Genomic DNA, 25,101 nt, shown 5'->3' on the forward strand with positions numbered 1-25,101 from the left:
AATTAACTTCTTTTGAATTACTTTTATTTGACTTGCTCTTGAAGACTTGCACCCCTTAATTGTTTCTTTTTCCTTAATTAGCAGCCAAACAATAATGAGGTACAAAATGAGCCAAAATAGGACCATCAAACTGTGTCCATCACACAATATGTGAAAATAAAGAATGATGAAGGTCTTAGAAATGTTGATCTGCTTAGGTCCACAAAACATTTTAACAGAGTTCTTGGAAATGTCTGCTACTGCACATTGAAAGCAGCAACAAGCTATGGAATTAAAGAACGGGTTTAATTACCAATAAGAAGCACCTAATTAAGCAGCTGGTTGGAGTGAAATTGGTTGGAGTTTGAGGCCCTGACTGAGTTGGTCTTCTGTTGGCTCACTGATTTCACATTTCATTTCTGTTTGGGTGCCATTTAAGGACAGAAATGAAGCAATTTAGGGGAACGATGAACAAATTCCGGGGAACAAATCTTAAAAAACAAGCCACTTAAAATGAATTCAAATGAAGTTAATTAGCAGCACAAACAGGTCACTAATTAAGAAAAGGGTTAGAATGAAAACCTGCAGCCACTGCGGCCCTCCAGGACTGGAGTTGGGCAACCCTGTGCTGTGAATGTCTTATACCTCATTGAGCTGTACCATGACAGGCACTTTATCCCATCTCCAATGTCTAAAACTTTGATTCCCCTTTCATTTTCAGCCTTATCCGAGAGGTGCAGCTGTACAGTGTCAGTCTGGGCTTCCATTGCTCTAGTGTTGCTTCTTGTGATCTTCATTCATGCCTTCATTTATATGTCATGTGTCCTGAAGAGTAAAAGTATGTAGAAGCAGACCACTACCAACTTCATGAAGGTAAAAGCTTACAGGTTATTTGCAGATGGATACTGACAATGATGTGTTTAATGGCTCCTAACAGATAGCAAGACATTAAAGAAACCGAAGACAATGAGACAGCTACAGGTGAGTAGTGACAGTCCACTGCAGCCAGTCTAATTTAATTTGATATTGTGTCTTTTATGATTAGGGCACATGAAAGAAAAGGAAAAACCGGAGAATGGTGCCGCGTTCTGTGTCTGCATTCTGCCTGGATACCTTATTTCATTCACTAATAACAGAGGGTCGCCATTTTAATGCTGTTGAGTGGCTGCTACTCATTTACCGTCAGGTCAGCCACTCTTTCATGTCACAACTTAATATCTGCTTTACTTTATTTCATGTCAGTGTCTCTTCTGGAGCTTTTGACATTTTTTAAAAAAAAAGATAAAGAAACTACATTGCATGACAAACCACATGTGTGGGACTGGCTGATACAAAGATAGATCAGGCTACCTGGCGTTCTAAGCCTGTGGGCAGCTCTGTATGGAGGTCAGTGTGACAGTTGCTAAGCTCGTGTCGCAATTTAGTTGAACGTTTAAAACCACAAGTGGAAAATGAGAAGACCTAAAGTCTCATTCTTGGTGATTTCATAGGACTGACTCTTCAAGCTTGTTGTCCCTTTCTTTAAGCCCTTGGATTTCTCTGTTTCCTCTTTCATTGATTCTCTTGATTGCTTCCTTCAGAGGTCCTGCAGACCTAAAATGACACAAAGTCATCTTCTGCACCAAGTTCTCTTCCTCATTTTGCAGTGGAGGACTTGCATCATTTAGACACCAGGTTGTACTTGAAAACCTTTGATTTTTATTCTTTCTATATTTTCAGTTTGAGATTTGAATCCCACACCCAGCCCCTGCCTATATGCAGTTTCCACATTATCCCTGGGTCTGCATGAGCATTTCATCAATTTTCTGCTTTTCCAGCCACATCCTAAATATTCTGCTCAAAAAAATGAAAGGAGCACTTTTAAATCCGAGTATAGCATCAAGTTAATGAAACTTGTGGGCTATTGATCTGGTCAACTAAGTAGCTGAGGAGCTTGTTCATCAGCTTCAGATGCTTTGGTGCACTAGAGAGGCAACAATGAGACGACCCCCAAAACAGGAATGAATGGTTTAACAGGTGGAGGGAGGCCACTGACATTTTTCCCTCCTCTTCTATTTTGTCACTCATTTTTCATTTGGCCATGGTCAGTGTCACTACTGGTAGCGTGAGGCCATTCTTGGACCCTACAGAGGTGGCACAGGTAGTCCAACTTCTCCAGGATGGCACATCAATATGTATCATTGCCAGAAGGTTTGCTGTGTCTCCCAGTACAGTCTCAAGGGCATGGTGGAGATCCAGGAGACAGGCAGTTCCTCTAGGAGAGCTGGACAGGGCCCCTCGTAGAAGGTCCTTAATCAATCAGCAGCAAGGAGGAACAGGTTGAGCACCACCAGAGCCAACAAAATGACCTCCAGCAGGCCACTGGTGTGAATGTCTCTGACCAAACAATCAGAAACAGACTTCACGAGGGTGGACCAAGGGCCCGACATCCTCTAATGGGCTCTGTGCTCACTGCCTGCCCAGCACCATGGAGCTCAATTGACATTTACCATAGAATACAAGAATTGGCAGGTCCACCACTGGTGCCCTGTGCTTTTCTCAGATTAGAGCAGGTTCACCAAGAGCACATGTGATAGACATGAAAGGGTCTGGAGAAGCCGTAGAGAACATTACATCGTTCACCATGACCGCTTTGGTGGTGGGTCAGTGATGGTATATCTGGGGAGGCATATCCATGGAGGGATGCACAGACCTCTACAGGCTAGACAACGGCACCTTGACTGCCATTAGGTATCAGGATGAAATCCTTTGCCCCATTGTCAGACCCTATTGTGGTGCAGTGGCTCCCGGGTTTTTCCTGGTGCACGACAATGCCTGGCGAGAGGATGAAGGAATTAATCCCATTGACTGGCCCCCACGCTCACTCGCCTAACCTCAATCCATTAGAACACCTCTGGGTGGGACATTATGTTTCAGTCCATCTGACACCTCAGACTGTCCAGGAGCTCATTGATGCCCTGGTCCAGATCTGAAAGGAGATCCTCCAGGACACTATCTGTGGTCTCATTAGGATGTTGTCAGGCATCGAGGGGGCACACAAGCTACTGAGTACAATTTGGAGTTACTGCAATGAAATTTCGCCAAAATGGACTCGCCTGCCTGCCTGTCTGCCACATCATTATATTCCCTTTGATTTTCGGGGTGTCTTTTCATTCAGCCCCCTGTAGGTTGATCATTTTGATTTCTATCCTTTCATTCCTAACACTTTACCATATCAGTCCATATCAGTAGAGATATCCAGCAGGATTTTTTTCCCATTGAGATCTGATGTTCTTTTAAAAGTTCTGAGCAGTTTATAAATTGGTGAGTTTGATTGATTAATGATTAATGTTGGTATGTGCCCAACTGTGGCCTGGGGCCTCATGTATAAACGGTGCATATGCCCAGAAATGTTGCATAAGAACGTTTCCACGTTCAAATTGCGATGTATAAAACCTACACTTGGCGTAAAGCCACGCACATTTCCACGGTACCTCATACCCTGTCGTACGCAAGTTCTCCGCTCGGTTTTGCAGACTGGCGTCCCCCAGCGTCAAAGCAGTGCTACTGTTCCTGTGTGGTTACCTTTTCTTAGATCCACATCCATGACGGCAGCTTTATCAAATACACTGAAATTAACCGCATATCGTTCATAACTTTAATGCATGTGATTGTAATTAACCTGTAACAATATAATGGTCCACAGAATGGTCAAACTATTCTAAATACCATAACTGCTTTAGCGTTGTTACTCTCACTGCACCCTTGCAAGTTACTGTGAGGTAATTGTACTTATGATACAGTTATAATATTGCACAACCTGAGCCACTTTATAAAGCGCGTATTTACATATGTTGACGATATCATTTTTAAGATGAAATGCAGCAAAATATGTTTATTATATTATACAGATAAAACTTTAACTTTAACTACATGGTGCCGCAGCGCTAGCGAGCTTGAGCTTCGTTCACGGTTTGTTCCTGCATCGCGCTGTATTCATGCTGTGGCTGGCGCGACACTGGAAGGATAGACGGATAGAATAATTAAACATTACGAAGATATTTCGATGTTCCTTAAAAGTTTTGAAGAATCGGCGTTCTAAGCTTACAGATGGCTTAACGTGTATTACAGAGCTGATTGTGTGGTGATTGGGTATTTGGAGAAAGAAAAGTAAGGACAGGAATTGGGGGTTAGTACGTTTGAAAAAGACAGTACTTCTTTAATAAAGCATTTCATCGAAGGTCACGCATGGCGCAGCAAGCATCATGCTGTAAGACATGAACAATCACTGCGCCACTGTGTTCCCATGTTTAATAACATGCTTTAACTCATATAATCATGAAAATGACATCATGTATACTTCTCAGTATTTTAATTATTCAGAGAGCTGTAATATTACGAACGTAATGGATTCTGTGTCCTGTTGGAGGAACAGCACGTAGTGATTCAGGCACATAGAGCACATATAAGATCAAATACACAACAAAGCATTTAACGTGCTACTTTAGTTACAATGGGATTTGAGAAACTAGTAAACTAAACGATTTTAAGATGAAGTTTATGATGTTCTACTTTAATGACAAAATAAACTACGTGATTAAAGTGGAAATTTCGAGATTAAAGTTGACATTTCGTGCTTTTTTCACACTGTGTGCCTTTTTTTTTCACTGTACCCTAATAAGCTTTCATATGACACTCAGATGGTGGGCTACAAGTTGCCTTTTCACACCGACTTTGATATGTGATAACTTCTTTTTTATTTCGGGCACTGCGCGACTTTGTCAACTTGAGCTTTCGAGTTTCTCCAACACGCTATGTCACTCTATCAACTTCCTTTTGTTGCTTATATAACTGTTTAAACCAACAAATAGTACGTTTTTCTTTGCCTCCATTTGGTATTCGCTGAAATTCTTCTATTTTTCCTCGTACTTTTGCCATTGCCTTTTCACAGAACGCTGGGCTTAAGGGCTATTTATATTGATTTGCATATTCAAAGAGGCGTAATTCTGGGAGGAGTTGGGGTGGGATTTATGGAGCAGAAGAACGTGGAAGTTGGCGAACACACAGATTCCTGCATCTGGATTTTTCTGTGCGTAAGCACATTTCGGCTTTTGTGCTTACGTCCTTTTATAGTGCGAATTCTACGCATGGCGTTATGCATGAGGCCCCTGGTGATTTGTCCAAAGTCCGTGCTTAATTCAGCCCAGGATAGTGAGTTTAAGAATCTAATGAGATGTTACGTCAGCAAATAATTAAGTGACACTGAAGTTGTATCACAGATAGAGCTCACTATTAGAGGTGCTATATACAACAGAAATCATGTTTTTTCCACACATACACAGGGACAAATACTAAGTCCCTGGCCCCTGGATCTGAAAAGACATCAGGGACCCCCTCTCCAGATTCTGCTATGAGCCAGAAACAACCTGTTCATCAGTCTTTGGCACCATCAAGTGCCATATTTATAACTAGACACTTTAGAGGAAGACTCCAGAGAGGATGAGGAATCAGGTCTCCTTGAAATAAAATAGCTGCTTAGTGCAGTAATTTTGGGTCATTTTGTTTTTTTTTTCTTGTACCTACCACGGATGTGCACAGTCATAACTTTGAGCAGATGCTTTGCTTGCCCTGGAAAATCCTGTGGCTCATATGCATGTGAAAAGTTGCAGCTGTGCGCATCTCCTCTACTGAGTGCTGACCGGTCAAAACACAGTGTTCACTAGAGTCCACACTCTCAGCTTTCACAGGTGACATTGACAGTTTTCATTTCAAGGCATATTTCATACTACATGAGGTGTCACTAAAACACACTATATGGCCAAATGTTGTGGATACCTGACCATGACATCTATAAAAGCTTCATGGACATCAAATTTCAAAACCATGGACATGAATATGGAGCTGGCCCTCCATCACTCTTCTCTTTCTACAAGATTTTGAATTGTGTTAGTGGGACTTTGTGCCCATTTAGCCAAAAGATCATCTGTGAGGAAAGGTGCCTGATGTTAGGTGAGTAGACCTGGCCCACAATTGGTGTTCTAATTCATCCCAAAAGTATTCAGTCACATTAAGGTTAGGGTTCTGCGGAGGCCACTCAAATTCCTCCATGTCTTTATCGACCAGGAGCACAGTCATACTGGAAGAGAAAAGGACCTTTCCTAAAACTGAAGCACACAAAAATGGTTTGGTTTGCTGGAACGTTTACATGATCCCTCACTGATTCCAAGGGGCTGAACCCAAGACCTGTCATTATCACTTTTTCACCACCAAACTTTACAGTAAGTAATATGCACTCCAGAAGATAGTGTTCACCTGACATCCATCAAACCCAGATTGGTCCATCAGTCTTCCAGATAGTGATGTGTGATTCATCACTTCAAAGAACACATTTCCTCTGCTATAAATTCTAATGGCCAGTGCTTGGCATTATACATAATGGTCTTAGGCTTGTGTGCAACTCTTCTATGAAGCTCCCACAGCACAGTTTCCATGAAGTTGTTGCTTCTGGAATCAATTTGGAGCTCATAAGAGAAGCCATTTTTGCACACTTCATCACTTGGCGCCACCACTTTGTGAGTCTGAGTGGTCTACCACTTTGTGGCTGGGTTGCTGTTGCTCGAGTCTTCCACGTCACATTAATAGCACTGGCAGTTGATTAGGGCAGATGCAGTCATATGAAAAAGTTTGGGAACCCCTCTTAATTCTTTGGGTTTTTGTTTCTCATTGGCTGAACTTCCTTTTAATATAGGACATGCCTTATGGAAACAGTACTATTTCAACAGTGACATTAAGTTTATTGGATTAACAGAAAATATGCAATATGCATCATAACAAAATTAGACAGGTGCATAAATGTGGGTACCCCAACAGAGATATGACATCTATACTTAGTTGAGCCTCCTTTTGTAAATCTAACAGCCTCTAGACGCTGTCCTCCTATAGCCACTGATGAGTGTCTGGATTCTGGATGGAGGTATTTCTGACCATTCTTCATACAAAATCTCTCCAGTTCAGTTCAATTTGATGGACAGCCTGCTTCAAATCATCCCATAGATTTTCGACGATATTCAAGTCAGGGGACTGTGACGGCCATTCCAGAACATTGTACTTCTCCCTCTGCATGAATGCCATTGTAGATTTCGAACTGTGTTTTGGATCATTGTCTTGTTGGAATATCCAACCCCTGCGTAACTTCAACTTTGTGACTGATGCTTGAACATTATCCTGAAGAATTTGTTGAAATTGGGTTGAATTCATCTGACCCTCGACTTTAACAAAGGCCCCAGTCCCTGAACTAGCCACACAGCCCCACAGCATGATGGAACCTCCACCAAATTTGACAGTAGGTAGCAGGTGTTTTTCTTGGAATGCGGTGTTCTTCATCCACCGTGCAAAGCGCTTTTTGTTTTGACCAAATAACTCCATTTTTGTCTTATCAGTCCAAAGCACTTTGTTCCAAAATGAATCTGGCTTGTCTAAATGAGCATTGGCATACAACAAGCGACTCTGTTTCTGACGTGAATGCAGAAAGGGCTTCTCTCTCATCACCCTGCCATACAGATGTTCTTTGTACAATTTGCACTGAATTGTGGAACGATGTACAGATACACCATCTGCAGCAAGATGTTCTTACAGGTCTTTGGAGGTGATCTGTGGGTTGTCTGTAACCATTCTCACAATCCTGCACATATGCCGCTCCTGTATTTTTCTTGGCCTGCCAGACCTGCTGGGTTTAACAGCAACTGTGCCTGTGGCCTTCCATTTCCTGATTCCATTCCTTACAGTTGAAACTGACAGTTTAAACCTCTGAGATGGCTTTTTGTAGCCTTCCCCTAAACCAGGAGACTCAACAATCTTTGTTTTCAGATCTTTGGAGAGTTGCTTTGAGGATCCCATGATGTCACTCTTCAGAGGAGAGTCAAAGGGAATGAAGCACAACTTGCAATTGACCACCTTAAATAGCTTTATATCTCATGATTGGACACACCTGTCTATGAAGTTCAAGACGTAACAAGCTCATCTAACTAATTTGGTGTTGTAAGTAATCAGCATTGAGCAGTGACAGGCATTCAAATCAGCACAATGACAAGGGGACCCACATTTGTGCACAGCCAGTTTTTCACATTTGATTTAATTTCATACAACTAAATACTGCGTCACTAAAAATCTTTGTTCGGAAAACACCGCAGAACTCAGATGTTCCTAGGAAATGAAAGACATACCACTGTTATCTTTTTGTTAAAAGGAGAGTCAATTATTATGCAGGCTGAGAGGGGTTCACAAACTTTTTCATATGACTGTATAGCTGAGCAGAAAATGTCACACGCTGATTTGTTCAAAGGTGGAATTTTATGATCATGCCATATTCCATAGTTCATATTCATAAATCAAAATTGTCTGTTGTAACCTTTGAGGTGGATATCAAATGATATTTAAAGTCTGTTAAAGTTTTGCAAATGTTGATCAAAGGACATCTTAAAATTTTGTAAGAAAATAATATATAATTCGGTGACATAAATGTTTAATTCTTTACTTCTGGCAATAAATAACATTGGTTCACTATTGTTGTTACATTTCCATTTGCATTGTTCCTCCTTTTCTTGCATGGTTATCTAAAGCTTTGTAAAACTGCAATTAATGTTAATGACAAAATAATAGGATTCTTACTAGGACTAGTTGTTAAAATCCCTAATTCTTCAGCACAACAGTTGAAAGGAGAAGTCATCTTGAATGGAGTGAAATTTGCCACAGAATTGCGTGGTGAAACCAATGCGACACATCTTCAGTTGTGTGCCCCGACTTCATTGGGTGTTTCGGCCGCTTATCACAAGACACCCTCCGCCGGGGTTGGCCCACCCCTGGTTGATCAGGCCCGGGTGTATGTAGCATGGTGACACCACTCGATCAATTGGCAGCCCATGTTAAGTCCCTACGTTTCAGCCACAGCCAGTGACTGCTCCGTTCCACTACAGTGGCAAGCTCTTTAATTGCCTTCCTTTGAGCCTGCCCTCTGATCCCTACTTCCTTCAATAGCCTCGTGGTGGAACTGGCTACAAACCCTCTGCATCCCACCTCCACTGGCCACACTTTGACGTTCCAGCCCCGCCCCTCTGCTTCAGCTGCTAAACTGGCATATCGCAGCCTCTTCCGTTCGAATGCCTCATCGATAGCATCCTCCCATGGGACTGTCATCTCAACGATGAAGACACGCCAACAGGACTTGGACCAGAGCACAAGATCTGGACGCAGGTTAGTTGTCGCAATTTCGGGTGGGAAAGTGAGCCTCTGATTGAGGTGCACTCGCAACTCCCAATCCCGGGCTGGGTTCAATGGACCATTATCTTGGAGTAAAGGCTTGGTCCGCTGTTTCTCCCCTTCCCGCATGAAGGTTGTTCTCTGTCGGATGATACTTTGTGCTTGTAGAGGCATGGCGTTAATGTTTATTCTCTTGTTCTCAATTTCAGCAGCCAAGCATCTCAGCACCAGGTGTATCTTCCTTGAGTTAAGCTGGTCTTGCAACCCACCAGTATGTGTTTGAGGGTTGCTGGGATAGCACACAGGGGACATGCTGGATCCTTTCCATGCCAAAGATGTAGGTTGGTTGGGGAGGGCAAGACGTCGTATGTGGCGCTGATGATAAAACTTAGTCTATTAGCCTCCATGCTCCACATCTTGCTCCAAGTAATTTTCCTCCTCTCCACGCCATCCCACTTCATCCAGCGGCCTTGTTGGGCTTGGGAGACCGCCTTGGCACACCTGGCTGCTTCCTCCTGGCGGCGGACCTCCTCCACCACCATTTGCCGCCGCTCCATTGGAGTAGCCATTTGCCATGCGGGTGTTACTGCTTCGAATCCAAAGCCCCCTCTACCATGTTGGACATGCCCCACTACATCCCGGTGTCTGAAGGCAGCCTTTGCCTCCGCAACTACTGCCGATGGCTTCCATTTCCTCCCTGTTGCTAGGGTTGGAGCAGCACCTCTGACAACTGAGTCCCGGGATTCTGTGAGAGTCATTTCCAGCCTTGATTTCGCGTATTTGTACTCCTCCACCAGGCTTGAAATTGGCAGAGAGAGGGCTCCGTTACCATACAGGCCAATGCTGGTGAGGCACCTCGGCAGCCCAAGCCACTTCTTCACTTGTGCGTTCACTAGTCTCTCCAGCCGGTTGGCCTGGGATAATGTGACCTCATAGATAGAAATTGGCCACATGAGTCGGGGCAGTAGCCCAAATTGAAAGCACCACAGTTTCAGCTTCCCTGGAAGGGCAGTGTTATTGATCTTATTTAGGCCGTTGATTGTATCCTGCCTGAGTTGTTCCACCTGCTTGGAGTCTTTGAGCTCTGCACTATACCAACGGCCAAGGATTTTGATAGGCTTCTCCAGAACTGTTGGTATTGGTTCGTTGTTAACCTGGAACCTCTCATTGGTAAGCTGGCCTTTGACTATGGAGATACTGCGGGATTTGCTGGGTTTAAATTCCATTCGTGCCCACTTGATGTTTTCCTGAAGTTTATTCAACAGACATTTGGTGCATGCGTTTGTTGTTGTTATTGTTGTCATATCATCCATGTATGCCCTGATTGGGGGGAAACGCAAACCAGCCTTCGACCGCTGTCAACATTGTCTCTGTTTAATATCCTAACTCAACCAACTGAGGAACTGCAGGCCAACACCTATCATGAAGTTTAAATACAGTGGAAGAAAACAACTTTAGAAGACACCTAGAATACTCTCATTATAAAGCTCAGGGTGGGTGCATTTGTTCTCTATTTCGGTGGTTCTCTTTTTATTTCTCATGATCTAATTTTATGATTTTTATGTTTGTGAGACCCAGAATCACCAGCAAACATCATCCTGAGAGGGGCGAGTTGTACCTCTCAGAGCGATCATCATTCCTCCCCTTTGGAGAATCTCAGACAATTGTCATCCCCTTAATAAGTGATAACAAGTAATATTTTTAGTTTTACTGCATTGAAGCAGTAAAAAAAACCTATGTTATCATTTTGAAGGACAGACTTTCCTTGGTCAGAAATGATACTGTGCGTCCATATTACAACACCAATAGTTGCAAAAATAAAAATTCTGAAATGAGCAAAGTGTAAAACATACCAGGTGGAATGTTTTGTCGTTTGAAAGTTAAAACACCCTCTCATTTAGCCTGTCCATTATATTTCATGTAACTGAATAAGGACGTTCTAGAAAGCCATGGGGGCCTGGGATTGGGGCAGGTGTTTTTTTGTATCGCAGTAGTTGTGCCACCATCTATTTCAAAGTGGTATCAGGGTATGTGATAATGGCAATTTAACAGCAAAACACTGTTCATTAATTACAGTAATGAGGAAGTAAATGATTTTATACCGTTTTTTAAAAATGTTACATTATTGTTCAGGCCCTGCTGTTGGATCCAAAATAATGCGCCCGAATTTAAAGTGTTAACAACAGTACCGTTTCCCAGATTTTCAGCCCTGAAATACATTAAATTCATTTTAATTGTCTCTAGGAGGGTTTGATGGTTGTGCCATTAAATTTCTCACCAGGGTTAACATCAGGTGCTGCTAGTCGAATTTAATAAATTAGCCATCCAACCTTACAAAGGCTTCTGGTCTTACTAAAACACAGACCTTTTTGGGTGTGTAAAATCTTTACCAGTGCACCTGGTTTCAATTTCTAAGACTCGGGTGGTTTAAACTTCATGAGTGCCCCTCTGACTTTTACGTCTCTGTGCCTGGGATCCACAGATCTTTTCAGCCTGCATATCCAATAAATCGACTTCTTAAATTATTAAAGTAGTCCTAAAAAGTGTATCCTTGGTAAGACTGTATTGATATCCTTTACACACATGATGTTTTAAATTAACACTGTTAATTTTTGCCTGTGGTAAGAAAGTCTCAATTTCCAATTTGAACGTAAGTTTTTGTTTGTGTGCTGTCATAACCGAATCTGAAGAGTTACAATGTGCCTTCTGGTCAAAGCCTGTTTTGGGATAAACTAGCAAGAAAGGCTTCTTCTTCTTCTGCTCCTCCTCCTCATCCCGTTAAGGGTTGCCACAGCGGATCACCTTTCTCCCATATAAAGGGTAAAATGGCTAACCTGTTAATATTTTCATTTTCAGGACAAACCTGGTATGATGGATTTGGAAGGCGATTATCAGGTACGGGTGATGGTGGTTGTTGTCAATGGGGGCTGTCGGTAAAAGCCAGGGTTAGGATTATCTCCATGCCAAGGATTGCATCTCTTGATTGACTAGATAGCATAGCTTCTCTGTCTCTTCTTTCTTCCAAGAAACAATTACAGTGGTCTACAAAAAAATATTTTTTGTTTGCTACTGGGAATTTCAGAGCAGCTCTTTATTAATTTTTTTACACTGATTTCATATATGAAATCAGAATTAAGCCAGATGTCAGGTTTTTGAGATACACATCATTGCTGTTTTGACACATTTAAATATCAATATAATATATCAACACGATATCTGGAGTTTGGACTATGTCCCAACAAAATTATTTTGATGTGTTTTTTTCTGAAAACAAACCAGAAGACGATACCAGAGACATGTTAAAGCAAATTTATGTCAATTTACCTCAATATAAAAGTCAGGTCTGCGTACCCAAAAATGTTGGAGGCACTCGCTTTTACGTTTGTATTGCACATCCGTCTCTCTTTGCGAGAACCAACAGTAGTCACCCATTTTCCCCGATATCAGTTTTCCATCACCTTTATACAGTCATATGAAAAAGTTTGGGAACCCCACTCAGCCTGCATAATAATTGACTCTCCTTTCAACACAAAAAGATAACAGTGGTCTGTCTTTCATTTCCTAGGAACATCGGAGTACTGCGGTGTTTTCCGAACAAAGATTTTTAGTGACGCAGTATTTAGTTGTAAGAAATTAAATCAAATGTAAAAAAATGGCTGTGCGCCAATGTGGGTCCCCTTGTCATTTTGCTGATTTGAATGCCTGTCACTGCTCAATGCTGATTACTTACAACACCAAATTGGTTAGATGAGCTCGTTAAGCCTTGAACTTCATAGACAGGTGTGTCCCATCATGAGATATAAAGGTATTTAAGGTGGTCAATTACAAGTTGTGCTTCCTTCCCTTTGACTCTCCTCTGAAGAGTGACATCATGGGATCCTCAAAGCAACTCTCCAAAGATCTGAAAACAAAGATTGTTCAGTCTCCTGGTTTAGGGGAAGGCTACACAAAGCCATCTCAGAGGTCTAAACTGTCAGTTTCAACTGTAAGGAATGGAATCAGGAAATGGAAGGCCACAGGCACAGTTGCTGTTAAACCCAGCAGGTCTGGCAGGCCAAGAAAAATACAGGAGCGGCATATGAGCAGGATTGTGAGAATGGTGACAGACAACCCACAGATCACCTCCAAAGACCTGCAAGAACATCTTGCTGCAGATGGTGTATCTGTACATCGTTCTACAATTTGCACAAAGAACATCTGTATGGCAGGGTGATGAGAAAGAAGCCCTTTCTGCACTCACACCACAAACAGAGTCACTTGTTGTATGCCAATGCTCATTTAGACAAGCCAGATTCATTTTGGAACAAAGTGCTTTGGACTGATGAGGCAAAAATTGAGTTATTTGGTCAGAACAAAAAGCACTTTGCATGGCGGAAGAAGAACACTACATTCCAAGAAAAACACCTGCTACCTACTGTCAAATTTGGTGGAGGTTCCATCATGCTGTGGGGCTGTGTGGCTAGTTCAGGGACTGGGGCCCTTGTTAAAGTCGAGGGTCAGATGAATTCAACCCAATACCAACAAATTCTTCAGGATAATGTTCAAGCATCAGTCACAAAGTTGAAGTTACACAGGGGTTAGATATTCCAACAAGACAATGACCCAAAACACAGTTCGAAATCTACAATGGCATTCATGCAGAGGGAGACGTACAATGTTCTGGAATGGCCGTCACAGTCCCCTGACTTGAATATCATCGAAAATCTATGGGATGATTTGAAGTAGGCTGTCCAGGCTCAGCAGCCATCAAATTTAACTGAACTGGAGAGATTTTGTATGAAGAATGGTCAGAAATACCTCCATCAAGAATCCAGACACTCATCAAAGGCTATAGGAGGACAGCGTCTAGAGGCTGTTAGATTTGAAAAAGGAGGTTCAACTAAGTATTGATGTCATATCTCTGTTAGGGTGCCTAAATTTATGCACCTGTCTAATTTTGTTATGATGCATATTGCATATTTTGTGTTAATCCAATAAACTTATGTCACTGCTGAAATACTACTATTTCCATAAGGCATGTCAGATATTATATTATATTATATTATATTATATTATATTATATTATATTATATTATATTATATTATATTATATTATATTATATTATATTATATTAAAAGGAAGTTGCTACTTTGAAAGCTCAGCCAATGAGAAACAAAAACTCAAAGAATTAAGAGGGGTTCCCAAACTTTTTCATATGACTGTATCTGCCCTACTCAACTGCCAGTGCTATTAATTGTGACGTGGAAGACTTGAGCAACAGCAACCCAGCCACAAAGTGGTAGACCACTTAGACTCACAAAGTGGTGCCTCCAAGCAGGACCGGATTTTCCTATAGGCTAACTAGGCTTCAGCCTAGGGCCTCAAGATCAAGAGGGGCCTACATTCAAATTGTTAGCAAAATTTTATTATCTCTCATGTAATTTACAAACTTAAAAATGGAAGGTGAAAGGGCCTCATAAGTGGAATAGCCTAGGGCCTCTTTTCATATAAATCCGGCCCTGCCTCTAAGTGATGAAGTGTGCAAAAATGGCTTCTCATATGAGTTCCAAACTGGTTCCCAAAACTTTTTCATATGATTGTATCTTGATGAAATATTTTCTTATTTGCATCGCTGACATCGCCCAGATTTGGTGGAGAAAATTCATGATGAGAATGTAACAAAATGCGTCTTCAGTGATTTTCTGGCTCCCATAAGCTGATACGCTTTCAGCATATTTTCCACAAGCTTAGCATTATTCTCTGCTCTAGATAGATAGATAGATAGATAGATAGATAGATAGATAGATAGATAGATAGATAGATAGATAGATAGATAGATAGATAGATAGATAGATAGATAGATAGATAGATAGATAGATAGATAGATAGATAGATAGATAGATAGATAGATAGATAGATAGATAGATAGATAGATAGATAGATAGATAGATAGATAGATAGATACTTTATTAATCCCAAGGGGAAATTGACATAATGCTCTGTGACTGACAAGAAAATTCTGGACAACCCACACAAATGCTTCCCATGCTGCTGATTCAGTGGGCTTCAGTTTCCTTTCGAACTCCTTGTCAAGCATCAGTTCACGGATTTCAGGAACAACAAAAAACACCTTCCTTAATTTTGGCTTCACTTTTCTCGAGACCAAACTTCTTAAATGCTGAAAAGCATCGCTGAGAAATGGGCTGCGATTTACAATTGGATAATTTAAGATGGTGCAGCAACACGATCAGCATATCTGACAACCCCCTGGTCAAAAGACAGGTGAGGTAACATCGGCTTAATTGAGAGACTGTCTTAGAATGCAATTTAAGGTATGGGCCTTCGTGATTTCCGTGTACTTCTCAGATATCCACTAATAAAGCATTGGTTTCATCACATTACCTTATAAAATCATTGTCAAACAAAGAAATGTTAGCACGTCAGCAATCTGCAGTACAATGCAGGCAATAGGCGCAACATTACTCTTAACATGTACTTTAGCGAAATAAAATGTTTTTACAAATTGCTGGAGTCTGTAGAGCCATTGTGTACAAGGACAGTGCTAAACCTGAGACTTGAGGTTTTCCTTTACACTACCACTGCTATGTCTTTTTTTGATGCAATGGAGACTGTTACCGCTAAAAAAGACATGTGAGATGGGAATGAGACCAGATCATGAACACATAAATCAGAGGTAGGGATCAAAATTTGGAGATCAACAAGCATACAGAGGTCCTGATAGCAAATCTGCTATCCTTAGCCCTATTTTCGAATCCAAAAATTAGAATATTATGAATGGCATATTGCCACCTTAAATTGGTGCGATAAAATGAATGTGTCGTGATGTCGCAAGCTCATGATAGGAATGAGAGGTCTATATCTAACACAAAATGGTAGTAATTGTGGGAAAGTTCTGACCAGTAAAACAATGACATTACTGTTACTTCTAAGATTTCTGACTTAATTATATACTTAATATCATATTTATTCCATAGTTTTTGGTATTTTAAGGTTTTCTAATATTCAGATTGCATCTTTGTCCTTTTGTGGGCATTTGTCTCAATTTTATGCAAGTTATTTATTTCCACATTATATTTGTTTATCCCCACTTCCATTTTCTTTTCCATTTTGTCATTTTTTGGCTCCGTATGTTATGTTATGTTATGTTATGTTATGTTACGTTATGGCTAGAGTTCATTTCCTGACTTGTATTTATTCATTTATGATCATGATGATGAGATTTTTTATTAACCCCTGAGGCCAAATTGATTGTTTTACTGTCATTTTTTGAGTTAGCATTTGCCACATTTTGATTTGAATTTATTATATATCTGTTATTTGTATTCTGCCCCCTTAAATATATATTAATTCCCTGTGTCCTGGGGGTGACATCCCAAGAGGTAACATCACTCTAGTGTCACCACTATTACCCTAAGTCAGAGAAGAGGACCTAGTTAGTGATGAATTTGTCATATGCGTATAATGGTTTCTCTGACATTTTCAGCTTTTCTGTTTGACTTTTGTGCTGGAACTTGGTTGCTCTAGCAAAACCTATTCACTTTTTTCAGAGTGTTTGATGTATTTTCTGTTCTTGTGAATAAATATCATTGTTTATAAAGATTCTTTGTTTTTCTGATCTCCAGGCCAGAATTTTTCATAGCTTCTCTCCTTGAGAAGCATCTTACGATATGTCGGGACACAAAGTGAAAAGCCTTTTCCCCATTTAAGGCTTGCTTAGGCTGAAGTCTGCCTGAAGCAGCTGGGGACTGGCTGGATTGTGGAGAGTTACTTCTGGGCTGGCTAGTGAAGGTCATGGCCTGTGTGCGTGTTTTTTCATGTGATTGTTTGCAAGGATTTTTGTTTTCTGTTTTCTGCAGCAATTTGGGTTTTGGTGTGAAGATATTAGACAAATACAAAAAATTATTATTATGTGCAGATTTGTGAAGAAAGTGAACAAAGAAGAGATTCTGAATGAAAATGAAAATGAAAAGCTAAGATTTCTGTTCCTGAGTGATTCATTTATATGTCCTTCTAGTATTTTGACTATTTCATTACTCCAAATATTCAGCCTATAGTGTTTGTCAAATAATATTCATCCAAAAGTATTTAGGTGTTTTGCGGTCTCTGTGTACAATGTGGTAAAATACTGCATTCTGGTACGGCGCGTTTAATCAGACAGCAATGTTGACTTCCTTTAGTTGTTCGCTTATACGTGCTATCAGAAAGTGAATGCTGTGCAGCCTTGTCCATGGTGATTAGTGTCATGAGGCACATTTACTGTTTCTCGTGTATTGGGTACAGAAATCTGCATCTTCTGTGGCTGTCCATCAGCACCAGCATGAAGATGTCACTTACAAGGAGTGGTTTTCACCTTCTAAAATACAATACAATACAATTTATTTTTGTATAGCCCAAAAATCACACAAGAAGTGCTGCAATTGGCTTTAACAGGCCCTGCCTCTTGATAGACCCCCAGCCTTGACTCTCTAAGAAGACCAGGAAAAAATCCTAAAAAAAAACCCTTGTAGGGAAAAAATGGAAGAAACCTTGGGAAAGGCCTTTCAAGGAGAGACCCATTTCGAGGTAGGTTGGACGTGCAGTGGGGGTCAAAAAGAAGGTGGTCAAAACAATACAATACACAGAACAGAACAAATCCTCAATAGAGTATAAAAATAAAACTTTTTCAAGTACAGAGCAGAATTTAACAGTAGATGATATCACATAATATGATTTGGATTTGTTTGAAGTCCTGGGGCCTCATGTATAACGCCGTGCGTAGAACTCACACTATAACATGGCGTAACCACAAAAGCGTGAATGTGCGTACGCACTGAAAGATCCAGATGCAGGAATCTGTGCATACGCAAACTTCCACATTCTTCCGCTACATAAATCCTGATCAGCATGAAAAGTAACGCACGTGCACGCGCCTGCTGTCCCGCCCCAACTCCTCCCAGAATTACACCTCTTTGAATGTGCAAATCAATAAATAAAGAAATCAAGAAATAAAAAAGAAGTTGTCACATATCAAAGTCGCAATGAAAAGGCGAGTCGTAGCCCACCGTCTGAGTGTCATATGAAAGCTTATTAGGGTACAGAGAAAAAAAATAGACACACAGTAGAAAAAAGCACGAAATATCAACTTTAATCTCAAAATTTCCACTTTAATCATGTAGTTTATTTTGTCATTAAAGTAGAACATCATAAACTTCATCTTAAAATCGTTTATTTTACTAATGTCTCAAATCCCATCGTAACGAAAGTAGCATGTTAAATGCTTTGTTCTGCATTTGATCTTCTATGTGCTCTATTTGTGTGAATCACTACGTGCTTCCGTTCTTTCTCTTTCTCTGACAGGACACAGAATCCATTACATTCGTGATATTACAGCTCTCTGAATAATTAAAATACTGAGATGTATAAATGATATCTTTTTCATGATGATAGGAATGAAAGCATGTTATTAAACACGGGAACACGGTGGCGCAGTGATTGTTCATATCTCACGCATGAGGCTTCCTCTGCGCGACCTTCGATGACATAATTTATTGCAGCAGTACTGTCTCTTTCAAACGTACTAACCTCCAATTCATGTCCTTACTCTTCTTTCTCCAAATACCCAATCGCCACACAATCAGCTCTGTAATAGACGTTAAGCCATCTGTAAGCTTAGAACACCGATTCTTCAAAACTTTTAAGGAACATTGAAATATCTTCGTAGTACATGTTTAATTATTCTATCCGTCTATCCTTCCAGCACCAGCAATAATACAGCGCAAGGCAGGAACAATCTGTGAACTAGCGAGCGCTGCGGCACTTTGTCCTCACATGTTTAATTATTAACAATACAGATTATTTAAATGAAGTTAAAGTTTTACCTGTATAATATAATCAACATATTTTGCTGCATTTCATCTTAAAAATGATATCGTCATCATATGTAAATACGCGCCTTATAAAGTGGCACAGGTTGTGCAATATTATAACTGTAGTGCAAGTTTACAGTGGGGTAATTGTACTTATAAGTACAAACAGTTCTACAAGGAGCACTTGATGGACTGATTGAGTGTGTTTATAGTTCTTGGGATGAAACGGTTTCTGAAAAACGAGGTCCATACAGGAAAGGCTTTGAAGCGTTTTGCCGTGGCTGAGGCAGCGTCTGCTTGATGCTGTATACCGATAATTCTCTTTCCGATCAGCTGCTGCTGTGATTCCCCACTCAGATACAGTGATATAAATACTCCGAGTGGTGCAATGAGAGTAATATGGAAAAAGATGATCTGCTGTGGCAACCCTTAACGGGAGCAGCTGAAAGAAGAAGATGCAGTGATAGTAACAACACTAAAGCAGTTATGGTATTTGGAATACTATGGCTATTCCCTGGACCATTATATTGCTGCAGGTTAATTGCAATCAGATGCATTACACTAATAAACAATATGCAGTTAGTTTCAGTGTATTTATAAAGCCGCGTCAGGAATGTGGGTCTAAGAAAGAAAGGGTAACCACACAGGAACAGTAGCACTGCTTTGACGCTGGGTGCCGCCAGTCTGCAAAACCGAGCAAAGAAATTACGTGCGCCAGGGTATGAGGTACCGTGGAAATATGTGTGGCTTTACGCCAAGTTTAGGTTTTATACATCACGATTTGAGCGTGGAAACGTTCGTACGCACCGTTTATACATGACGTCGCTGGAGACCTCAGCCATCAAGCTGCCTCCCCCATTTTGGCCATTGCACAGCTGAAACAGCGCTGGGCCAGCAAATCCAATGAAAGGACCCCTCTACCCCACAATTCTTGTGATCCTCCATCAGGGATGACTTTACCTTGGGCAGGCAAAACAACTTGGCGGGTGGGCAGTGGCACCAAGTGCCACATTTGAGTACCAAGAAGAGAAACAGAATAGGTGAGGGTTAGTATCAAATTCTAACTATCATGTTACTTATGTTTTAGTGCTAATGACTGACAACAGAGATGCAGTCTGTACAGTTAATCAGCAGCTCTAGGCAGGGTGTGCTAAACTGCAGTAGTGAGTCTTCAGCCGGGATTTAAAAGCTGAGACCGAAGGGGCATCTCTTATAGTAGCAGGCAGACCTTTGCACAGTTTAGGGGCCCTGTAACTAAAAGCTTGACCTCCCATTGTTATTTTATTAATCCTTGGAATCATAAGCAGACCGGCATCTTGAGATATTAATGTGCTCTCTGGTTTCTAGGTCATGATAAGTTCAGACAAGTAAGCCGGACCTTGGCCATTTAATTCATTATATGTTAAAAGGATGATTTTGAAATCTGCCCTGAACTTAACCAGGAGCCAGTGTAAGGATTTAAGAACTGGAGTTATGTGTTCGTATTTTCTTGTTCTTGTAATAATTCTTGCAGCAGCATTTTGGATTAACTGGAGGCTGTATAGAGAACAGTTTGAACATCCAGTGAACACCACATTGCAGTAGTCAATCCTACTAGAAATAAATGCATGAATTAATTTCTCACAATCATGTTTATTTAGAATGCTCCTTAATTTCCCAACATTTTTTAAGATGGAAGAAACCTGATTTAGAGAACTTTGTAATATCTGATTTAAATAACATTAGAGTGAGTCAAAGATAACTCCTAGATTGCGGGCTGATTCAGTAAAACTAATGGGGATTCCAACTGAGTTAAATGATGACAAAATATCGTTGTTTTCAGCGTCATTCCCTCCAACAATTAACATTTCTGTTTTATCTGTGTTTAAAGACAAGTAGTTCTCATCCATCCACTCCTTTAATTCACTAACACAACTAATTAAACACAACATTGGGGAAACTTAATTTAATCTAAATATAAGGTATAAATGGGTGTCATCTGCATACGAGTGTGTTTTGTTTTGGTAGAGTAATATATTGCTCTAGTTTCCCCTATTGTATTATTAATAAGTAGCCTTTGTCAGAATGCCTAATCTCACAGATTTACCACTGTTTATAAGGTATTATAGATAGATAGATAGATAGATAGATAGATAGATAGATAGATAGATAGATAGATAGATAGATAGATAGATAGATAGATAGATAGATAGATAGATAGTATATAACTTATCCCCACCTTCCCTTCTAATAATAATGTATTAATTAATGTATTATTGATAATATTCATAAATAATAACATTATCCAAAGTACATTTTAATATTGGCAACCATACAACCTGATTAAATGGTGATGTGTAGATTTATAGATTCGCTGTCCAACCCCTAACACTCAGTAACGTAACACTAAATTACATTGCTTTGCCTAAATTACAAATAAAGACATACAAAATATTTATCAAGTTATATGCAAAATCTTACATAACAAAAGAGTGAAAATTAACATTATGTTTCCTAATGATAGATCCCAGTGGAAGATCCCAATAAAGTGAAAACAGCAAAGGTCCCAGTACTGAGCCCTGTGGGACACCATATTGAACTTCTGTGTATAATAATGGAGTACTGTCAGCACATTTCTGTACATATTGGAATTGATTTGATAAATAAGAACTAAATCAAGCGAGCACAGTGCCTGTAAGCCCAACATCATTTTCTAGCCTGTTCAGTAAAATTGAATGGTCGATGGTGTCAAACGCTGCGCTTAAGTCTAACAACATAATTACAGTGGAGTTTCCTTCATCAGAGGATATCAGAATGTCATTTACAACCTGCTTTAGTGCCGTTTCTGTACTATGACCAGTGCGGAAACCAGACTGGAATTTCTCAAATAAATTGTAATGCGTAAGGTATGTCTGAAGCTGACTGGTGACTACTTTTTCTAGTTTTTTAGAGAGAAAGGGCCAATTTGAAATAGGCCTATAATTATTTAGTATGTGTGGGTCTAGGTCTGACTTTTTAAGTAATAGTTTAATGACTGACACTTTTAGTGTATCAGGTACTGTGCCATGCAATAATGAACTATTGATAATATTTAGAATAGGCGCTGCACTGGATCAGGGAACAAGTAGTGGATTTTCATTTTCGAAATTAAAGTTAAGACTTCCTGCTCAGTTACAGGATTAGAATTACTAAAGTGCTGAATGCAATGTGAGGCAGGATCTGCTAAGCTAGTGTGCGGTTTGTATTGTGATGCTGAGATCTGGGATATTATATTTTTAATTTTCTCATTGAAGAATTTCATAAAGTCTGTACTGCTAATATCTGTTGGTATTTTGCACTATAGAGCTGAATTCCCATTTGTTAATTTAGCCACTGTTCTAAACAGTACCCGAGGATTTTTATTATTGCTATCTATTATTGTAGAATAGTATTCTAAGCAAGCTTTAAAGAGAGCTTTTTTTATATTTATTAACACTCTCTGTCCATGCAATTTGAAAGACATGTAGCTTTGTTGTTCTCCATCTGCGCTCCACTTTTCGACACTCTAATTTAAGAACTCGAGTATTTTCGTTAAACCAGCGAGAGTTTCTTTGTGCTTTGATCACTTTTGTTTTAAGGGGAGTCACTGTGTCCAGAGCATCTCTCAAGGTCACACCTATTTACTTGGTGTGATGACACACTGTTTAGCTTGAGCGCACATTAAAGCGTTCATCTGAATGTACTGTAGCTGCCAATTCTTTCAACCTCACATTTACTCTGACTGTATTGTCATAACTGTGAACACCAGAGAGCAAACACAATCATTGTCATTTACACCCACTAGGCTTTACCGAGTGCAGTCTTAGGATTGGTGAGTCGTCTATAGAGTGGACATAAATCATCAGCCATCGAGTGCCACATTCTCAGCCAGTGGCGTAGCTAGCTTGCTGAAGGCCCCTGTGCAGCGCCCTGAGGTGGACCCCTCCTGTCTAACATAACTGTTAGCAATTTATTCACAACTAGATCCTAGGGGCCGGCTGGTAAGTGGTGACCAGGACCGTATCACTATGCGATCACACATTGGTGACAAACCAACTGGCTCTCTAAATGGAATTTGTAATAACTTTTTTAATCATTTTATTATAACAGCTGTAAGTTAGCAAAAATAAAATAAATTGTGTGAATGGAATGTGGGATGTGTAGGTAGTAGTAGTAGTAAATTAATATATGTAAGATGTGGACCCACTTTCTTTACCAAGACAACTTTGTGAAGGAAGATGATTAAAAGTAACATAAGCTAGAAAGTAGAAACTATTCTGTGCTACAAAATGAAGTAATTTCAATTTGTAACAAATTAAAACGACAACACCGGCAGACAGGATACTACTACACCATCAACCCGTTTGACACAAGTTCTGAGATAAATGGACATCATAAAGTCAGGTGTCAATGGTTCCAAGAAATTTGCCTTGTTGATAGGCGATTGTTTTTTCATATATATTGCTTGTTTGTCTTTAGTAGTTTCTGCATTTTTAATGGTTTCAGCAGATAGCACCTGATCTAAAACCATTGTATCGCTACTTCCAGACTTGATAGTTGCAACCATTTCTCTCACTGCACTGTCTGCATAACCTGCTTGCGGCCGTTGCACCGATTCACTGGCATCAGCATTCTCAGTTCCTACCGTTGGCCCTCGCTCAGTTTTGAGAAGGGTAGAAATCCCAGTAAGCTTAGCGTTTTTCAATTCCTGCTGCAGGCGTGCCTGACGTTTAGCAGCACCACTCTTATAATGTTTGCCAGGTCTGCTGCTACTGCCCGACATGGCGTTGTATGGTGTGGCACGCGGCTGGGGGTGGTGCCCAGCCGGGACGCCCAGGAGGACAGGAGGAGGGCTTATTCCTCCTTCGGACCACGAGGGGGCGGCCGCCCTGGTTCCTTTAAGGGCCACGGGTGCAGGGCTTGGAAGCCCAACCCTGTAGGGGCCCGTGGTCTCCGCCAGGGGGCGCCCCCATGCCTGAAGGACCCGGAACCCCAACACTTCCGCCACACCAGGAAGTACTGGGGGGAAGAAGTTTGGGAACACCCAGAGGGCTTCTGGGAACACAGCCGGCACTTCCGCCACACAAGGGAGTGTCTAGGGAGTGTCAGGGATCACCTGGAGCCCATCCGGGCACTTATAAAAGGGGCCACCTCCCTGCAAAGAAGGACTGGAGTTGGGTGAGGAGTGGACAAGGTTTTGGAGGCAGGAGAGAGGAGGCGGCCTGACGAGCAGGCAGAGAGTGTGAGAGCCTGGACTTTGGGGGAGATTGGTGCTTTGGCACTGGGTTGGTGCACTTGGACATTGTAAATATAATGTACAATAAACGTGTGGTGGATTTGAATATGATGTCCGTCTGTCTGTGTCCTCCTGGCTTTCTTCCTCCCCATTGCGCGGTGTTAGGCGGCTCCTGCCGCAGGTGGGCTTTTCAGTGCACTCTCGTTGTGTTGCGCGTGCCGGCTTGCGGCCCCTGCCGCGTGTGCACGCCTCGCGCCTCTCGAGCTGTGCTGCGCGTGCTAACTTACAGCTGCCGGCTCCCGCCGCGTGCGTGCGCGTGCTTCGTTGCGCAGTGTTGTCCTCTCTGGGCCGTGCCTGCTTGCTTGTAGCTGTGACGGGAGCGCGCTCTCCGTGCAGCTGAGTCGAGCACGTGCCTCACGCTGTTGAAGGTCGCTACGCCGGGTCTCTGCACAAAATTTATTGCAGGTTCCGGTCCAAATGGATGGACCGGGATCCTGCCGACTACGGCAGTTGTAAAAGGCACTATATAGCGCCCGACTCGGCACAGACTCAGGCAGAGGCACGTACTTAAATAAAAGACTCTTTTATTACTCTTCAGCCGTGGGGCACGCCTTCCCCGTGTCCCACAGGCCCAACACAGTCCCAATTAGCCCAACAAACCACACTGCTTCTCTCCCACTACTCCACCACAAGCTTCGTCCTCCTTCCTCCCAACTCTGGCTCTCTCAGTGGTTGTGGCTGGCCCTTTTTTATATCCCACCCGGAAGCGGTCCAGGTGCTTGATTACCTGGCCCTAATTGGGGCTGACA

At 41.3% G+C, this 25,101-nt stretch overlaps 1 long non-coding RNA gene across 1 annotated transcript in view; it reads right to left on the reverse strand.

Annotated features, from left to right (window-relative positions):
• Positions 1-7,678: 7,678 nt before the first annotated feature.
• The window catches only part of LOC127527406 (uncharacterized), a 153,054-nt gene continuing 135,631 nt past the window's right edge, over positions 7,679-25,101 (reverse strand). Inside the window, exon 2 of the long non-coding RNA XR_007934728.1 lies at positions 7,679-7,762. This is a non-coding gene — a long non-coding RNA (uncharacterized LOC127527406). The remainder of the gene's footprint in view (positions 7,763-25,101) is intronic.

This window comes from Erpetoichthys calabaricus, chromosome 4, assembly GCF_900747795.2.
Source record: "Erpetoichthys calabaricus chromosome 4, fErpCal1.3, whole genome shotgun sequence".
Taxonomy (NCBI): domain Eukaryota; kingdom Metazoa; phylum Chordata; class Cladistia; order Polypteriformes; family Polypteridae; genus Erpetoichthys; species Erpetoichthys calabaricus.